This window comes from Gopherus evgoodei, chromosome 20 (assembly GCF_007399415.2).
Source record: "Gopherus evgoodei ecotype Sinaloan lineage chromosome 20, rGopEvg1_v1.p, whole genome shotgun sequence".
NCBI classification, from domain to species: Eukaryota; Metazoa; Chordata; order Testudines; family Testudinidae; genus Gopherus; species Gopherus evgoodei.
In genome coordinates this window covers 7,725,963-7,744,445 of record NC_044341.1, presented here as the reverse complement: position 1 = coordinate 7,744,445, position 18,483 = coordinate 7,725,963, and positions in this window count along the sequence as shown.

The following is an 18,483-nucleotide window of genomic DNA, read 5'->3' as shown; positions in this document are numbered from 1 at the left end:
CTCAGGGGAAGGTTTTAAATCCAAACCAAAAATCTTTAAAGAAACAAAATATCACAAAACCATTTCTATTAATATTCAGTTTTATGAAAAGTAGGAGGAGGTTCGGTTGGGGTCAAAACTGTCTGACAGGGACCCTTCCAACTGGCCTGTCAGGATACACGCAGGGTTTCCATGTAAACATCCCCAAGGTGCTTCCTGTAGATTGGCATTGACTGACATCTTTGGAAGTTCTGCCAAGTGCAAGCAGTCCAAGTCAAATCTTCTCCCAAGTCTAGAAGATGACATTGCAACAGGAACTACTAGTTGTAAAAAAGAGCAGAACGGTCTGCTAACGTTAATGAAATTGTATCTGTCTGGGTCTGGGACTTGTTGGAATATTGGCGTCGGGGCAGGGGGAGTGTGTGATTGAACATAGCCATCTGTGTAAGTGTGTCTATGGGAGAAGGATTGTAACGGGTGGTCTTGAGTGTGTGTGTTTGAAAGAGAGAGATTGTACATGGATGCGTGTGAGTGTGTGTGTGTGATATCATATACTTGTGTGTGTCAGAGAAAGAGAGATTGTCCATGGATGCGTGTGAGTATCTGTGTGTGTGTGTGCACACGTGTACGAGAGTGTTACTTGCGGGGGGTGGGTGAGCGAGAGAGATTTTTTAAAAGCGGCACTCTGGTAGTGAGAGCTTGCCACGCTCAAAAGAAACCCCAGTAACGGGGATTTGACCTGCCTGACAAGCAGACCCCAGTTCTAAGCTGCCTCTAGCTCTGGGAAAGAGCCTGGGCCCAGTTCTGGAGGCGACACAGGGAGGCACAGACTGTGTGATGCCAGCACCACGGCCACCAGAGGGCTGCATGACTTGCACTTTAATTTTGTTTCCAACGCTTAAGACAAAAAAGAGAGAGAAGGAAATGCAGAGAGTCAGGAACGAGTGTACTGGGCAGCTCCTGCTTTGCCTCTTCTCATTCACTGCCGGAATGGGGCAAGTACACCCAGAGCACCCTTCCCTGCTTGTACTGGGGGGAGGCCCCAGGAGACTCAGACAAATGAGGACTCCCCACTGTAGTGCGTGGATCTTGCCAGCATTGAATGGGTTTATTGCTCTACTCATGTTTGACCTTCACCGTACAGTTCTGTCCATATTGCTTCCTAGGGCGCACCATCATTGGCTGAACTGGATCTCACTGCTTTTGTGGCTTGCTTGCTTGTGTCCGTCTGTCATCTCCTGGGCCAGGATGGATTTCCCATCCTGCTAGCAGCCCCCTTGAAATCATCACCAGGACTCCTAGCTCATCACACACTTGGTGGCTTAGTGGCATTTCTTGCATTGAACCAGCGGCTCCTGGGCCCTCCTGGCTGTTGTGGTGTTGTGTGGGTTTCACTCCTGTGTCCTCTGATGGTTTTATCCATGAATGAACTGGTGTAGCCATGGAAATTCCTATGCGTGTCTGTCTGTAATAAATTACAGCTGGTACTACTCGTTGTCCCCTGCTGGAATTCTTACTGGGTGGGGGTCAGGGGATGACAGGCCAGAGAATTTCTATTTGGTTGCCAGCCAGGAAGGGTTAACCCCCTGCTTAGCCCCTCCTAGGTATTTTAGTAGAATAAAGAGGCAGGGCTGGGGATCCCAGGGCCAATCAGCCACCCAGAGGGAAGGCGGGAAATGGTTTAAAGCAGCATTATGGGAGCTGGAGAAGCACTGGGAAGCGCTGGGCCTTTCCAGGCAGTGGCTGGAGAAGTGGTGTGTAACCCAAGGTGCTGTCTCTGTCTGAGCAACAATCTCTCCTGCTGTAATTTGGACTCGTGCCTCAAACCCTGGATAAAAATATCACTTGGCAAAAGTCTTCCGTCGAGCAGACGCTCTACCAGTCATCAGAGGGGGAGGGGGGGGAAAGGCCTGTTGGGAGATTTGTTTAGAAGCACCAGATTTGTCTGAACAGCACCACTGTAGTTAATGTGAGCACCACCTACCACTTCCCTTGTTTAAGTACAGCATCATCGGCATAGGCCAGTCTAAAGCAAATGGGAGATTAGCGGAAAGCATTCCTAGGTGCACTTGTTTTTAGTGTGATTCCTTTCAAGCATCCCTCCCCAGCGCTGCATATTCTTATACCAACCGTCTGAAGCTAATTAAACTACACAACTGGGGCCATGTCTACATCTAAAATTTTGCAGCGCTGGTTGTTACAGCTGTATTAGTACAGCTGTATAGGGCCAGCGCTGCAGAGTGGCCACACTTACAGCAACCAGCGCTGCAAGTGGTGTTAGCTGTGGCCACACTGCAGCGCTGTTGGGCAGCTTCAAGGGGGGGGTTGGGGAACGCGAGAGCAAACCGGGAAAGGAGACCAGCTTCGCCGCGGTTTGCTCTCGCGTTCCCCGAACCCCTCTGCAAACCGCAGGGAAGGAGACCAGCTTGCTCGGGGTTCGGGGAACGAGAGAGCAAACCGGGAAAGGAGACCAGCTTCGCCGCGGTTTGCTCTCGCGTTCCCGAACCCCCTGCAAACCGCAGGGAAGGAGACCTGCTTGCTCGGGGTTCCGGGAACGCGAGAGCAAGCTGGGGAAGGAGACCAGCTTGATTACCAGAGGCTTCCTCCTTCCACGGAGGTCAAGAAAAGCGCTGGTAAGTGTTTACATTGGATTACCAGCGCTGGATCACCAGCGCTGGATCCTCTACACCCGAGACAAAACGGGAGTACGGCCAGCGCTGCAAACAGGGAGTTGCAGCGCTGGTGATGCCCTGCAGATGTGTACACCTTCAAAGTTGCAGCGCTGTAACTCCCTCACCAGCGCTGCAACTTTCTGATGTAGACAAGCCCTGGGAGTGCTCAGAGTGCACTAGCAAAGATACAGCCAACGTCCCTGCCTGCGTTCAAGATCTTCCAGTCTAAACCTCCAGCCTTGGAAACTGCATTGTGCAGGTGGACCCCGACACTCAGACAGAACTCCAGTGATCTCAGTGGTCCCCACCCACATGGCGCAGCATGCAGGAGCAGGGCCCAACTGCACAACAAACTGACGAAGGCTCGGGAGTGAATGGGCTGCAACGGCAGGCATGTCACTGAGCAGAGACGGTAACTGCCACTAGACCCATGGTTTTGTGTGCAGAGGGTTAATCGTTTTTCCACTGCCTGTGTCTCACCTTTCTTTAGAGCATCAGAATTCATGGGGGTTTTGCAACAAACCTATTTTAAAAAGGAACTCTGCAGAAGACAAGATTGGGGGTGATGGGGAAGCAGCTGATGATTACACTGTCAGTCATACGCTGTCAGAACAGATGTTTGCAAAGTAATCAGTTCTTAGCATGTTAATAGGCTAAACGATAAGTTGGCGGTGGTGATGAGACTGGAATTGAAGGTGAAGGTTCTGGTGTGGCTCATCCCTGAGAGTGAAACACCACCGATGTCCAGCGGTCCATGAGGTAGTCGGAGGACTGGACCAGGCATAGTTCTAGTCCTGGCTCTGCCATTGGCTTGTTTAACATACAGGCAAACTGAAGGGAATATTTACCTATCCCCAGGTGGGCTGGGGGCATAGGTGTGATGCTTGTAAAGCACTTTGAGATCTTCTGGTGAGAGGTGGTGCATAAAACCAAGGTAGAGTGACATGTAATCTGTTTGTTCTTTGTACCCCTGTAGCACCTCATGTCCCAGGGCACCCTTGCGCTAGGTGCGGTGCAAACACTAAATGGCAAGGTGGGCCCTGCCCTGCGGAGCTCACCATGTACGTCATGGAACTTCTGTCTTCACAAGCGCCCAGTGACCTGTGGTTCTGTTCGACGGCTGCTTGCCGGTGTAACTCCATGCCTTTAGGCGAGCTGTCAGCTGTAGAACATCTGACCTAAAAGTGAAGTCCTCTACTGGCCTGAACGAACAGGTCCCTCTTTGTTCGCTCATTGCAAAGCCCCAAACCTCTGTCTGGTGTACGGCCACGGAGGGGGCAGAGCACCGCACCGGGAGCACGGGTTACACTGGGTGCACTGTGCTATCACATGACAGGGGGATGTCCTCAAACCCACGCTAGGTCCCTCTGGGCAGCAAATGCGGAAAGGGGAGTATGTGCATTGCAGCAGCCTCTAATGCAACCGGCCAGAATAGCGGGGAAAGGCCACCAGGCCGTGAGCACCAGCTTTCAGCACGAGCAGGGCTGCTGCCAGTATCCAGGCAGCCTGGCCATCTCTTTCCTTTGATGTGGCTATTTATAGCAGTGCTTGCTGATGCCTCTGTCGGAGTGCCCTCAGCCTGAGCTCGGGTGGGTTGGGCTGGGGGTGGAGAGTGGGAGGGGACCACCTGTGGAGCCAGGTCATGACACAGCATGTGCAGAACTGCTTGGTGCAGCTGGCGCAGGAAACCAGTTTCTCTCGCTCTGCCAAGAATTGGCTCAGGGGTGAGTCCAGCTCGGAAGGAGGATTTACCACCATCCTGTAACCGGCTTCCTCTGTAGTGCCCTTGGGAGAGAGCCAGTGAGGTGGACAAACTGTGATGCTTCTACCCCACTCAGTCCCGGCCTGTGTGGGCAGAATGTTTGTATTTGTGAACAGTCGGCTTAGATGGCATCAAGCTGACCACGACTTAGCCCTGGGTGTAAATGTGTACAGCCTGGTGTCCACACTGTTAGATAATAACCCTTTAGCTACCAGACTGAAATCAAACATGGGTGTGTTGTTTTTTGTTTTCTGTCCTCTCCCCTTTGCTTCAGGGCATTGCTTGGAAGCTGGGCGGAGTGCCAGCCTGCTGCCTGAAGCTATGTCATGATCATGGCCGGGGCATGCTGCTCTTATATGGAGCTGAAGCTAGAAGCCAATGCAGCCAGGAGTGTCCCTAAATAGGCACTGTGGGGCCCTAGGCATGGGTTTGCAATGCCCTATCGAAGGTGTGTGCTTTAAACCAGCCCTACCCTAAAGTCAGACTGAGGGGCCTGCCTTTCTGAAGGGCGGCTGCTGGTGCACACCACGGTCTGTCTGAGATAAGGGGTAACCCCTAGGATGAAAGGAAAAAGCCTTTTAGGCAGGAGGCATGATCATCATTCACCTTCGGTCAGAAGCCAGAGAGATACTCACATCCCGAACTCAGCAGGGTTCAGATAATCTCACCCAGAGCAAACCTAACTGACGTCCAGAGATTTGTCTTTTTAGAAGTTTATTTGTCTGTTTAATTCAACTGCAACCCAGTGAGTGACCTGGTCAGAGATTTTTTGTTCCTGGGCGTTTTATTCATGACTCCAGTTTTATCACTTGATGCCTGGCTTCGGTTTGGGGGTTGCAGCGGTCTTTAGTTGGGAAATTACAACAGTGGCCACCAGGGGGGACCTAGTGAGTCTCCAGAATGCGGGAGAATGGCACAACCGTTTTCAGATTCCTGGATGAAGGACATCACTTGATGGGCGCAGCTTAAGTTCAAAAAGAAAATCAGTAAAGTGCTTGGATCAAGCCTGCCCCACAGTGGTGCTTTCCCTCCCTCAGCCCAGTGCAGTTTTCCTCTTTCCTGACAATCACTCCTTGCTGATTCTTTTCTACAAAAAGGAACCCATCATTTGGCCCCTGTGAGTTCCATTTTTACGGTTCTGGTGCAGCCCTGGGAGCTGAACTGTGTTAGCGACAATCCTTCTTTAAATCTGGTTGTTGGTAGCACAGGGCCCTAGACCATTGTGGGAGTGTGTGTACTGTACTGTGAAAAAGTCACACCACTAAACCTGGGATTTGTCTCAGCTCTGTTTGTTCCCTTTTGTGGTCACTTTCCATAAGTATTCTACTCAACAAATTTACTGGCAGGAATGTTCATGGGAACAGTAAATATTAAGAGATGGTTACTGAATGTTCGAGGAAATGAATCCTGACCTTATAAGTGCAGGTATCAGCATCAAAAATCTGATTCTAAATTATACTTATCCAATCAGGAGTTGGAAACATACCATGTGACTTGGTCCCAATCAAAACTTACCAGTCAAGTCAGCTTTAAAACATTGCTCACACACAGTCTGTGGAGCAGGATCATTCTGTAGACCAAGAAACATCCAGAGAACTTATCGGGTGAATAATTTTGAACCAAGTATCCATGAGGGAAAATTTAAATGGAGTATTTCACAAGTATAATGTGGCTTCATTTATTAAATGAGTGTGTATGTGTCATTTATGCATCTATGAGACATACACAAATACAGTGAAAGCCCTTTATAATGTTTATAGTGATGGGCACTTGAAAATCAAAATAGAGAAGCCAGATATTATTATTGTTACTGCGAAGTTTTGTTCCATTACATGAGGCCACTCTCAGCAGAAGTTCATTATAATCACGATTACTATTTGCAGACTGCAATGAGTGAAATTAACATGGGACTTTCACTTTATTTCACACTAAACAGAGTTTCCTCTGTCTGAGCTCTATACACCAAGCTGATCTCTGTTGTTGTGGCCACTGGGGTATTTGTGTCCTTTGCACGTGGCTGGGGAGAGTTGTGCCATTCAACATGCCCCAGGGGCATGAATCATTGCAGAGCTCTAGTCTTCCTCGCCCAGAAGCTTTCTGCTGTCACTCAGTGGGTGAGCTGGGAGAGGAAAATGAGGGAACAGTGGGAAAGGCCTAAACTCGTTTCTTTCATTCATGCTGGTGGTTTCTCATCCCCTGCCAGTGAGAATGGCAGTGCCCCAGGGCAGAGCTCTAAAGCTGGTGCTCTGAGTGGGGTGGAAGCTTCATGCTGTATCCACTGCTCCCAATGGAAAATTCCTCCCTTCCTGTGATCTGCCCCAGTGTGCAGCGTAACTGGAGATGAGGCAGGCGTCTTGGCGTGGGGCATATGGGACAGGGCAGCTGGGCTCTGCTGGGCTCTGTGGCGTGGTGCATTTAGGGTGGCACAAGAACGAGATCCAGCGTGGGAGCCCGGGCAGCCGTCCGGAGAGTGGGGCCGTTGGGTTGGGGGGTTGTCTCGGCAACGGGCACTGGCGTGAGGCACTTTGTAGAAGGGGCAGCTGTCCTGGCAATGGCTTGTGCCCGGGGGCCGCGTACGGGAGGCGGTAGCTGGCTCGGCGACAGAGCATGTTGTAATGGGGAGAGGGCGGCTGTCTCACCAACTGGCTCCGGCATGTCGGGCATCTGAGATGGGGCGACTCCGTCGATGGCTGGGCCGGGGGCCTGCTGCTGCACCAGGAGCTTTTCCCATCCGTTTATAAATAGCCCCGGTTTCCTCCCCGGCCCTGTCAACCCGGGCTGACTCCTCCAGGTGCGGCTGGGAATGATTACCAGATTTGCAGCGGCTGGCGGAGTGTGGGAACTGGAAGGGAAAGCTGGAGTGAGTCCCTCTTTCATCTCCCCATTCCCTCCTCCCCCCATGGCTGCCAGGCCTGGTTTCCTTTTGAATCCTTTCATTTGTGCCAAAGGAGGTGGGGGGGACCCACAAGAATGTGCCTGGGGATCTGGCTTCATTCAAACTGCTGGGCCGTGAATACCCGCCACTTCCAGCTCGGGGAGGAGGCCAGCGCCAGGCCCCATTACAGAGACACAGAGAAAACAAACAGGGAAATGGCATTCGTGGCCGCGGCTCTGTTACCACAGTGACTGCCTGGAAGGAGGCCCTGGAGAAGAGTTCCCTACAGTGTGGGGCTGGGGAGTGTCACGTCATCCCCAGGGTGCGAGGAGGGATGAAAGGGCCTGGCGGCTGGATGAAGCTAGGGCTCTGTTTCATCCTTGTGTGGGGGACATTGTGCCTGGACAGACGCCCTTGTGTCAGCCTGGCTAGCGGCACAAAGGAGACGAGGTCGCTCAAAGGGACGCAGTGGGGGGGTGGGAGGGGAGTCTTGTCTTTGGCCTTTTGGAAGGATGGGTTTTTGACTCGCTGCCGCCTCTATCCCCCGGCCAATTAATTCTTTCCTCTTGCAGAGACAAGGGCGTTCTGTGTGTGTGTGTGTGTGTGTGTCTTGGTGTCTCCCACCCCCTCCCTGTGACACACACACAGGGGCCTGCTCCTTTCACAGCGAGCTTCCTCTCACTCTCTTCCTCAGCTGGGCCACCAGCTGCCCCCCACCAGCAAATTCAGCCCAGCTGGGACAGCTGCTGCCTGGTCTTCGAGAGATTCACACAGGGGGTAGGGGGCTGGCCTGAGCCTGCTGTCTGGTTAGCTAATGGTGCACGGGTCTGAGGGCAGGGTGAGAACATGGAATTCCATGACAGCGCTTTGGTTTTAAAAGTACCAAAGAGAGAGAATGCAGCAAAATCTAAAGTTGGAGAATTAAGAGTTAACAGTTGTGTATACATGTCGCACACCACTGCAGCCTTGCAGCTACTCACAAGTTTGCACGTTTGTGTATCCATGCCACGGGCCCGTGCAGTCTTCCGTGACATGCTTACACCCACAGGCACACAGTTGTGTATACAGCCCACACACCAGCAGATGCCAACATAGACTCACACAGTTGCATAAACCTGTTGCATGCTGGAGCACACTTGCCACTACTGATCCCTTGCACACGAATACACAGTTGTGTGTACAGGCCGCATGCTCACATCCAAGTGCACAGTTGCATTTGCCCACATGCATACTCCACACAAGCATCATGCCACAAACAAGCCCCCTCCTCCACCCACACTTGTCGATGTGCCTCCATCCATGCTGTCACCAGCCCACATGTTCATGTGTATATGTCCACGATATCCAGCTCGCTCTCTCTCCTGAGGTTGTACAATGTCTAGCGAGTCTCTGGGCATGCAGGCCAGTCCCCTGCCAGCGCTGATTTCATTCCTTATTTATACCCTGGGGCGGTGCTACAGGTGGGCGATTGTTCCAGCCAACAGACTAGAATGCAAAGAAACAAGATTTAACTTCCTGCTATTCAATTAGAGAGAGTAGCCATTCATTACCAGCTGCTGGCAGAAAAGAGACCCACCCATTGCTTAGCTCTGGATAAACCCTCCTGTGTAGCAGCTTGGTTTCTAGTCACAAGCACTGGGGTTCCAGCTGGCACTAGCAGGGCACTGCAAGGAGGAAGCTCACAGCGCTGGGGTCCCAGCTGGCATTGGCAGGGCCCTGCATGGTAAGCGCTGCTCCTGTTCTTATTCCTAACGGAACCATGTATAATTGATACTTTGACCTTAGGTCATATATGTTCTTTTAAAATGGTGAATCATCCTGCTTAAAGCATCCAGGGGCCATCATGCTTTGACAGGGCCAGCCTGGTGGAGAGTAGCCATGGGTGGTAGCGGAGTGGCCATCTTCACAGGGGCAGTATTATCCATTGAACTGTGTCCACAGGGGTTAGAAGTCATGCGAAAGTCACAATGTGCATGAAGGAGCCACAGCATGGTAGCTTCTACATGGGCCAGCTGAACTGCTTCAGATCAAATGTGAACTGACTTGAGTCTGTGCCCTGAACTCACATTGAGCTCTGACCTCTTTGGTAAGGAATTGTGGCCATGGACCCCCACCTCCTTGCCCAGCACATCCCTCACCTGCTTCTCCTCCACTCTTCACCACTCTGGCCTTCTGTTGTCAAACTTGCTGCTTCTGCCCAGTTTGGGTTCTTTCGGGAGGCAGGTTCATCTGGGCCCCTGGCTCCAGGTTGGGCTTAGTGATTAAACTTCAGCACAGCCTCCCTGGGCCTGCAGTGAGCAGGGCGTTTCGAAAAGCCCAGAGGAATGACATGGCTGCTGCAGAACCAAGCCTCCATCTTCCACCTACGTTCCGATCCTCAGCTGGAATTGCGGGCTCCTGTGTGCGCCGGAGGAGCAATGGCGTGCTGGGGGGCTGTCATGATGCCCCTTCTTTATGACACAGGGAGCCCAGAGCTTCCCTGCCCCCAGGCTCCCTTCCTCTGCATTAAAGAGGTTCCAAATGTTCCAAATGTTGAAATCCCTCCATGCTGGACCCACAACAAACGCAGCTGAGCCAGAGAAAAGCTGGTGGATTTGGGCTGCTGCAGGGAGGTGAATGTGGAGGGCGGGAGCAGACTGTCTGGAAAGTATTAACTAAAATGGGGGGGGGAGGCCCCATCCCCTCGTTCCTTATGGAGAGCTGGAGTCGCTGGCCAGGTCCAAGTTCCAGGTCCATGCCCTGAGGAAATGAAAGGTCTCCCTGCTTCAGGGGAAAGCCTGCTGGCAGGTATGTGAGAGCTCTGGAAAGAACCCACCTCATTTCAGTTACAGGGTGACCCCCCTCCACCCTCCAACACGCAGTGATCTCTGCTAATGAAATCCATCTCCACCTCTCCGAGCACTGCAGCCCACACTATAGACCTTGCTTGGTGACGCCCCCTCCACAACTCCCTGTTTGCCTTCCCCACCCCCTCGTTCCAGCAGTGAGACCCCCAAGGTTTTGAGGACCTCTGGTGGCTTCATTGCTTGGGGTCCCCAAGAGCTCTCTAGCCCTTCCTCTCCTTTCATCCCTTCAAGCCCACTCCAATTCCTATGCAAGTCAAGGGAAAGAGTCCCTGGGATGTCAGTGGGAGCTGGCTCTGCTTCTGGAACTTTCTCCTGTTCTCTTTCCCCCTGCCCTGTGAGCCAGGTGCTGGGACAACGCTACGGTACTCAGCGTGATCATTCAGCAGCTCCCGGCTGTTGGTGTTTCTGTTAACCCCGCCTTTCATGGCTCTTTGTAGGCTCATTATCTTTAACTCTCCTCTCATCCCAGAGACTTGCACAGGCTTGGTCTTCCCAGCTGGCTTTGACCCCTCAGTGACACAATTAGAATCAGTGCTGTATGCAAACGTCGTGAATGCACAAAGTCACCCCCACACACTTAATTCCTTTCGAAGCGCTGCAGTAATACAGTTACTATGGTATTGAGTATCATAGACTATCAGGGTTGGGAGGGACTAGAGGTCATCTAGTCCAAACCCATGCTCAAAGCAGGACCAATCCCAACTAAATCATCCCAGCCAGGGCTTTGTCAAGCCTGACCTTAAAAACCTCGAAGGATGGAGATTCCACCACCTCCCTAGGTAACCCATTCCAGTGCTTCACCACCCTCCTAGTGAAAAAGTGTTTCCTAATATCCAACCTAGACCTCCCCCACTACAACTTGAGACCATTGCTCCTTGTTCTGTCATCTGCCACCACTGAGAACAGCCGAGATCCATCCTCTTTGGAAGCTCCCTTTAGGTAGTTGAAGGCTGCTATCAAATCCCCCCTCACTCTTCTCTTCTGCAGACTAAACAATCCCAGTTCCCTCAGCCTCTCCTCATAAATCATGTGCCCCGGGGGGTAGTATTGATCCAAGCTCTGACTGTGACAAAAGTGTCACTTCGGTGTCCTTTGGACCAGGAATGCATATGATTATATATTATCATAGCGTGTAAGAGCCCCACTCTCGGACCAGGCCTCCACAGGGCTAGATGCTATAGAAACATGGAACAAGAAGACAGTCCCTGACCCAAGTAGCATACAGTCTAATGTTGTGGCCAAGACGTTCAAAAGTGTTTAGACATTCTGGGTGCTCAGCTGAGGTTCCGTTTGCTGAGCACTCATCTTTGGATCTAAAGGAAACCGAGATGCCCTCAGGGATGCTGGGAGTGTAGCAGCCCACCCCCACCCCCGGCTTGAAGTGGTTTCCATCACATCCAGGGTTTACAGTTTTGTTCAGTGGCTCTTGGAACCCCCCCCCCCCACTATACACATTTTTCCAACATCCCTGCATGCCCCAAATCACTAGTCACTTCTGAAAAGCTTGGGCTGTCGTATTTCGGGGAGGATGTGGTTGATAAAATACATGGGTGCTCACGTGCACACCTCATAAATGCATGTGCCCTCGTTACCTTTCCAACACCAACTGGCCATCAGCAACGCAACTAGGATCAGGGCTGGAGGCAGCAGAATGTTTTACAACTGAAAGTAATTAACCCAATACAGCCCTTTTTAAAACCCAGTAATTAAAAACAGTTCCAGCCCCTTTGTTTGCCGTTCAAGCTAAGTTGATGTTTACGAATTTGCTTTACAAAGTGAGCCTTCTTGTGGCTTCAGAAGAAACGACAGTTTGAAGTGGTGGGAGAAGAAAGGCTCTGGGATTGATGTGTTCCATCTGGGGTGGGATAGCGTCTGTTTGTGTTTGCCTCCTCGCAAGATTTATGGACGCAAGGGGTGGAACTGTCTACTAGGCTGAGCTCTCCCACAGCTCATGAGAGGGAGGTGGAGAATTATCACTTGGGTGGGGAGAAGGGAACCATCCCTCTTGGAGGGTTGGTATTTTGGGTCCGAGGTAGGAAAGGCAGGTTCAGGGCAAACTCTCACGTTCCGGCATTGTGTTCTCTGGAGCCCCTCAGGACTGGCCCCAGAGGGGTGCCTAGGGCTAGGGCCAGCGCCTCCATTTAGGTGACCTAGGCGGTCGCCTAGGGCACCAGGATTTGGGAGGGCAGCATTTTGCTGCCCTCGGCTGCAATTTGGTGGTGGGGGATCCTTCCGCGCTCCGGGTCTTCAGCGGCAATTCTGCAGCAGGTCCTTCACTCGCTCCAGGACCCGCCACTGAAGTGCCCCGAAGACCGGGAGTGCGGAAGGACCCCCCGCCGCTGAATAGCCGCCAACTGGGAGCGCGGAAGGACCCCCGCCAAGGGGGCCAAAAACCCTGGCGCCGCTCCTGCATAAGCCTTGTCTACACTCAACCTTTTTCTTCACACTGCCACTGTTGCAGTAGCACTGGCATGGCGCTAATAGACACCCTGCAGCCATTTGAACCAGTGATCTCCAGTATGGCCTCCCAGGAGCCAGGCAGCAGAGCCCATCCTGCTGGCCAGGAACTCATTCTCCCCTGGAAAATCCTTACCCCGCTGCCCTCCAGGGTGCCCCTGAGGCCCATCACTACTGCTGGCATGTTTCACAGGGGAGGGAGGGGCAGCCCCATTTCCACCCAGTAAGTTCCTTGGGGCAGGGACTGTCCTTTTGTTTTAGGTTTGCTCAATGCTCTCAGCTCACTAAGGGCTCTGATCTCTTCTGGGGCCTCGGATGCTACTGTAATGCTAATAATTGGGATCTTTCTATAATAATTAATAATACTTAGTAGCTTTTGTCAGACCTCAGAGCACTTTACTGAGGAGGTCAGTATCATTACCCCAATCTAACAGCTAGGGAAACTGAGGTGAAGTGACTTACCTAAGGTCACCCAGCAGGACAGTGGCTGAGCTGGGACTAGAAACCAGGTCCTCCTGAGTCCCAGTCAGCTATCCACTAGGCCACACTGCCTCTGTAGACAGTTTGCGGTGGAGCGCTGGGCTCATCCCGCTGTTCTGTCTTGTATTACACCTCATCTGCGAGGTGTAGTGACAGCTGCCAGCAGCTCCGTGTGAGGCAGTCTGGACCAGTACTGGTGACAGACACTTTGAAGTGGGTTCGAGACAGGCTGTGGGTGCTGGCTCTGAGGGGCGAGCGCTATCTTATCAGGCGGAATTCCTCTCCCCTGTACCATGATAACAGACCCTTCCATGCTGTCCCAGCATGCCAGGAGGTGAGAACCTGACAGGTGCAGCTTCACACTTCCTGTAGTGGGCTTAGAGCTGATCGGCCTGACTGGTGATGCTAGCAGCAGGGATGTGCTCAGAAGCCAGGCCCAGTCACAGGTGCTACCTGCCAGAACACACGCACACAAAGTGACAATGCAGCCGTGCCGAACGGAGTATGGCAGCAATCACTTCTGCTGTGCGCTGTGCTGCCACAGAGCCCGGTAAGCATTCTTGTGCACGGGTGATCTTGTGCACGGGTGTCTTAGGGGATTTCATTTTCTCTCGTCTGTCTCTGACAGTTTACTGTGCCTTCTCCATATTGTGTCGGTGTGTGGGCCGGGGAGTTTCACATTTTGAGCACCCCTGGATCTGTGTCACTGTATGCAATCTCCCTCTGGCAGTGTCCCAGACCTGACCAAACACAGAGATTAAATTTTGTCCATTCAAGAAAACTTTCATTCAAAAATCATTTAATAGCCTGGATGTTTCCCTCAGCTCCTATGAAGGCCTCTGTTTAGCCCCAGCACATGAATGGCATGGAATAAGAAAGTTTCCCCACCGTGATGCCATGTTTGCAGCCAGGAATCCTGTCCCAAATACCCCTGTGAGGCTCCCACTCTTGACATTACAGCTGTTGATCTGGCAGTCCCTGGTGGAACCTGAGGTTAGGAGTTGATGTTGACAGAAGAGGTGTGGACAGGGTATTCCAGGCACGGAGGGGGTTAAACCAGAGGTGTCGGGTCACCAGAAGGTAACAGATATGCTCTGCCTACCACTGCTTTATTTCCATCAGTTCTGCCCTCACTCCCACATTCCAGCTGCTGCCGCTTTTCACAGCTGGCAGCTCTCGGGGGACATTTCCCAGAGCTGAATGGGAGGGGAGGAGAGGCAGGAATCCCAAAGCAGTGGCTGGTTTAATTGTAGTACCAGCGAAAAGTGCCAGCTTGAAAAGTCCTGGGGAGTGGAATCATTTATTCACAGGGTCCCCGACAGCAAAGAGGGGACACGAGTCTTGGTGGCTTATTCGTTCTTCAGCATTTAGAGCCGGTTGATTGATGGGTAGAGCCTATGCTGATGCTACCCATCCCCTAGAAACTGAACTTACCATCAACAACTTGTTTCACCTTGGGCAATAAACAATCCTTGGATAGCACTGACTGTCACTGCCCACTTCATCCGGATTTGCACTAGAGATAGTGGTGAATGGCTCCGTATTCCATGGCCAGTTCCCTGAGACATTAAGTCCACTAAAGATGTGGGTTTTTCATGAGTAATTCTAACGTTGGTCTCCCTTTCCCTGTGAGGTCACGTCTATTGTGGTCTTGATGGACTATTAAAACCAGGCTTTCTTTTGAGATGATGACCCTCAAGGGGGGCCTCGGGGAGCCAATACACATGGGAAATTGTCACACAGCTGGAGGAGGGAGAGGCACAAGGAGGGACTAGTGATCATATGGTGATGAGCACTCTAGAAACACCTGGGATAAGTTATGAAATGAGGAAAGTCACTGGAGACGGAAGAGCATGTAGGAAGGAGAAGTTCCTCAAAACATCAGGGGAAGCTGCTCCCATACCTGAAAGTTCAAAAGTTTGACTAGAGCGGGAATGAGCCAGGAAAACTCATTGCCTTGGTGACTGAGTTTCTTGTCTGGCAGGTTGTTGGAAGCTCTGACTAATCTTCTATTCTGCTGGCATATGGCATTCTAACAGCTCAGTAATGAGCTGCGCTGATCTCCTTTTGTCTACAGTCCTGCTGCTGAACGTGGGAAAGAGCTTCTTACAAATTCACTTCTCTTCTAGAGACACAGGGAACTCCAAGAGCTCATGTTCCTCGAATACACTCTACTGCAGGCAAAAGGATGGCAGGCCCCTACAGTGATGGACAAGGGCAGGTCAGTAGTGGTCAGAGACATTTTTCATGATTTAGTGACTCGAGCTAGCCATTTATAAGCAGGAAAATATGTTTTGAGGCAGTAGATCCTTAGCTCCCCAGGTGAGGAACAGTATGAGAAGCCAGATTTCTCTTCTCTTCTTAGCCTTGGTGAGAATCTTACCCAGCCTGGCTCAAAACAGCACAAAAGAAAGCACCAGGAGTGGGCAGCAAAATGAGAGTTTCACCTCAGACCCCTCACTGATTTCTCCATGTGTCCGGTGTGTATGTTTACACACACTCCCTAGCCAGACAAAGGAACAATAGTTATTTACACCTGCACCCCCCGTCCTGCAGCTAATTCCCCTTAATCTTTCCTTGTAGTCACTATTGAACCGAGCCCTGAATGGGCTCTGTACAGTATCTGTTTCTGCTGTTCTCCAGAGCAGCTAATCCCGGGGTGGCTCGGATCACTCTACCAATCCCCAGCGATTTAGCAAGAGTGATTATAAATCACTCTCCAGGAGCACAGGCTAAACTACACTATGGATCTGATTACAAGAGAAATGAGTTTCATGGCCTCTGCTTCATCCATAATGAAGAGTAACCCTAGAAGACCATCTTGCCAATTACTCTATGATTGAACCCAGATAATGATGCTTAGAGAAGGCCCAGGAATAAATGAGCGTGGAGGGTAAATTTCCTTCTTACCCAAAAGGGCCCTCCAGGGCAGGTTGGGATGCACTTTGTGGAACAGGGAGCGGATGGATGCAGGACTGAATGAACAAGGGTGCTGAAATAACCCAACCTGTCTCTCTAGCGCATTGAAATAGAAAGCAGGGCATGAGACAGATTCCCATGTATATCCTGGGACTAACCTAATCAGCCATGGGATCGCCATGTAGACGGCAGTAATTGAACTAGCATTCAAAGCAGTAACACAATATCCATCGTAGGGCTGATGCTCCTAGGAGTGAGTGGCCTGCAAATTGTTCCAACCGCTGGTGACTAACATTTTCTTTTGCCATTACATCATTACTTGTGAGTGAGTAAATCATGAGTGAGCTCTGCAGATGGACCCAAAAAAGTGGCAAGGGAGCCTTTATATGACAGCACACCCTCCTTTACTCTGTTTATGATGTGCCTTTTATATACAGCCTGGTTTGGAGAGTTTTAAAAGTTTGGTGCACTATTTTTCATATCCTTCTGCATATAAATCCAAGTGTTCCAGTATCATGAGTCTCAGTGCCCCAGCCCGAGAGAGAGAGAGAGAATATATAACTAGAAAACCCATTAAAAGAGCTTTTCTGTAAATCATATCATGCTTTTAAGGGCCAATACCTCACAATTTATCATGGCTAGAAACAAATACTATATCCCGTTGGAGAGTGGGGAATCCCAGTTCCTCTCTGTTGGAATGAAGCCCTGGTTCCTTGTCTTAATGGTCCATGGGATACCAAACCTTAAATCTGTTCAATCCTGAACGGAGCTGGTTGGGAATTTTTTCAGAAAATGGTTTTTCATCAGAAAAAAATGAATCATCAAAAATGAAGCTTTTTGCAGGTCAGTTTCAATGTATTGTTCTACTCAAAAAAAAAAGGGTTTTAATTTTGTTGACATGTTTCATTTCAACATTTTGAGAATGAAGAAGTCTGGCTTTCCAGTTTGACACAGCTTATTGTTTTTAAATTTAAGGTAAAATATAGTTTAAAAAAAAGATGGGAAAACTGTAAACACACCAGTTCAAAATTATTGAGGCAAACCATTTTGATGGACCCAAACCATTTTTTCTCCCAGTGAACAAAAAAATGTGCGATTTTGACTTTCGGTCCCAACTCAGGATGGGAACAATTTTCAAAATATCAAAAACTTCCACGAGGCGGGAAAATAATCCCCCACCCAGCTCTATGGAATGTGACACTGATCTGAGATGTAGGATGGGTAATTCTGGGGGAAAGGCCCCATTTGCAGGGAAGAAATTAGTTGGCAGGTTCCTTTGCTTTAAGAGCAGCTGCTTGGAAACTGCTCAAGGATTTGAGAGGTCAGAATACACAGAGGTAGGGGGCAGAGTGCTGGTGAGGTGGCCAAGGAGAGATGAAAAAGCCATTTGTCACAGGGGTATGTGATTTTTCACAAGAGGATACAAAAGGGTAGGCTATGCTCCGCTATTAACGCCCAGTGATGACAATGGAAAGTAGGAACCTACATACTTCTGAGGATCTGGTCCCTGGTGTCACAAAGGAAGAGGCACAAGCCAAGGCACAGGGAGAGCCCCCTGGGAAGAATACCTGACCTGAATTGCAGGTAGGTGGGGTTAGGAATGTCTCTGCTGGGGCTCCAGGCCTGGGCACCTGACCTGAGGGCAGCTGGGTGATTCTCTGCTCTGTTCATTGCCTCTGGGGCACCTGGCATCGGCCACTGTCTGAAGACAGGACACTGGGCTGGGCGGATCTTTGCTCTGACCCAGTGTGGCTGTTCTAATGACCCGATTAGGGCTGAAAGCACCGGCCCAGCCTCTGCCCATTGATTGATCCACGCAGCCATTTGAAAACAGCCCAGAGCTGAGGCCAAGTTGGTTTGCATCTGAATCCCAGAGCTCTGGCCCCGCTGGAGCGCCGCCGACGGCTCTGCGTGTGGGGCGGGATGTTGATTTTTCCCTGCAACAAGCCAGGGCTTTATCAGGCCCATCGCTTTCCCACGGTTTTCTGTTGCCAGTGAGGTCACTGGTCCCTTTAAACCGCGGCGGGGACCAATCACCGAGGCGAGGAGGGGGGCGCCCGGGTCGGTTCACACGGGCTGCTCCTGGGCCGGGAAGGCGGGGGCAGGGAGGGGAGTGGGAACCTGGGAAAGCCGGAGCAGCCGTGCGATCCCTCACTCCGAGCAGAAGGAGACGGGGCTGGACGGGAGCGGGCGGAGGAGCTGCCCGCAGGCGTCGGGGGGCGATTTCCTCTTCCCAGCCGAGGGGAGGGGGGTGTCTCTTCCCTTCCTAGAGCCAGAAGGGGAGCAGGGCCGCGGAGACAGGATCGATCGCACCGCGCCCGGCCAGGGTGGGACAGCTCCCAACCCCCCCTCCCACGACCCCCACAGACCCCCCCACGAGTGCGGGGAGGGTGCGGGACAGCCTCCTCCCCATACACGTGCGGGGGAGCCTCTAGCCCCCCCATACACCCCCGATCGCATCCACGTGCGGGGAAGGTGCGGGACAACCCCCCC